The sequence below is a fragment of the Octopus bimaculoides genome, chromosome 4 (genome assembly GCF_001194135.2).
Source record: "Octopus bimaculoides isolate UCB-OBI-ISO-001 chromosome 4, ASM119413v2, whole genome shotgun sequence".
In the NCBI taxonomy this organism is placed as follows: Eukaryota; Metazoa; Mollusca; class Cephalopoda; order Octopoda; family Octopodidae; genus Octopus; species Octopus bimaculoides.
This window is the reverse complement of record NC_068984.1, coordinates 144,787,231-144,789,302: the sequence shown is the minus strand read 5'-3', so window position 1 is coordinate 144,789,302 and position 2,072 is coordinate 144,787,231.

Sequence of the window (2,072 nt, the reverse complement as noted above, 5' to 3'; positions counted from 1 at the left end):
CCCGCACGCACACACACACACACACACAAATCCCCTGTTATTGCCAGTGAATAACCACCTAAGTAAAGAAACTTATAACATAAAGTTTAGCAGGGGGCAAGGGTGAGATGGTGATGGGGGGACGTGGGGAGGGGGTTATTTTTCAGTTTGTAAAAAACCCTTTGAAATTCTATCTGTGTCCCTACATCAAAGGAAACCTTCATTCAGTCGTTCTGGTTTTCCATCCAGGCCAGAAAACATGAAAGCTGTCCGCTTTTTTTGGCAATTAATAATCTCAACAGAAAGCTGTCACTCTTCGCATGGATTTGGATTTGTTGCTTTGTTGGTGTTTGTTTCACTGTTAACAACTGAAAAACGAAATTTTAAAAAGAATACACAACAACAATAATAATAGTAATGTTTGTTTATTCATCCAATATTTATCATCATCATCATCATTCCATCTATCTTTTTAACCCATTTATTTATCTGTCTGTCTCTTTAATCATCCATCTCTCTCTCTCTCTCTACCTATGTATCTGTCTGTCTACATATCTGTCTGTCTGTCTGTATCTATCTATATGTCTGTCTGTCTGTCTGTCTATATATCTATCTGTCTATCTCTCTGTATATATTTGTCTGTCTATCTATCTATATATCTGTCTGTCTGTCTATATATTTGTCTGTCTGTATGTCTTTCTATTTGTCTACCTATCTCTCTATATCTCATTGTTGAGCTATCTATCTAACTAAATTAAAAATTAGTCTTAAAAGTATAATTTTCATGCTTAGAGAAAGGAAATTCCTATTATTTGTAGACCAGGGACAATTCCAAACATGTTTTAATCTATTAAATTCCATTAGTATAGTGTAATCTAACCAGGCCGACCTGATCAGCTGGCATAAATTTTTACAGATAGGAAAAAGTAGTTACAAATACCATTTGGTGAGTATAATTTACATAATTAAAAATAAAATTTGGGAGGTGTACTTGCCAGGCAGGTGATTCGATCAAAGATTTGTCAGTTGAAAGTAAAACAATTACAATTTGAAAGATGCTTATTAACCATTTCAATAATGCACACTTTAACTTCATTTAAATATTTAAAAGCACCTGTGCTGGCACCATATTAGAAATTACCTGTGCTGGTGCCACATAAACAGCAGCCAGTCCATTCTGTTAAGTGGTTGGCATTAGGAAGGGTATCCAACTGTAGAAACCATGCCAAAACAGGAATTGGAGCCTGTTGCAGCCTTTGGCTTGCCAGCTTCTGTCAAACCATCCAACCCATGCCAGCAGGGAAAACGGACGTTAAATGATGATGATGATGATGATGTCAAAATTTTAGTCCTACCACCTAACCTGGTCCCTGATATGGTTCCACTGATCTAAGAGAACTGAAGTGAATATAAAGCTTGAATTTACTTGGATGAGTTGACTTTCTCTTGGACTGGACAACGACCATAAAGTTGAAGGAATTAAAAGAATCTTTTTTTTTAACCTTATTTAATCGTTTTGTCTAGAAAAGAAAAGGTTTCTGTTTCATTGGCCTTCATTGACCATCCAAGGTGGATGAAAGTAGGGTGTTCTTGATCAATGTGGTTGATGAACTGGATAACTGTAATGTTGATGAGCTTCCAAAGGTTCTTAACCATATCAAGGAATTGAAGGATTGAACCTGTGCCCACCAAGTTCTAAAACAGAACCATAAACATACTCTTACAAGTCTAGTCCACCTCTTGCTGAAAATCTTACCATGTATTTCGTGCAAATCTTCGTATGCTAAGCTAGATAGATATCATCATCAACATCATCATTTTACATCTCTTTTCCCATGCTAGCATGGGTTGGACTACTCTCACAATCTCTCGCCATCCATCATGTAGCACAGTGGTTCACAAACTTTCTAAGGCTGCTGCCCCCTTGGTTCTTAGGTCACATTCCTAGTACTCCCACCCCACCACCACTCACCATCACAGACAAAAACCATTTTCTGCAGCAAATTCAAAACAGTATTTCACAAATAAACCTTAACCTAATTAACCCTTTATTTTATTTGTTTTGTTTTTGTTTCGTTTTTTTTTGGGGGGGG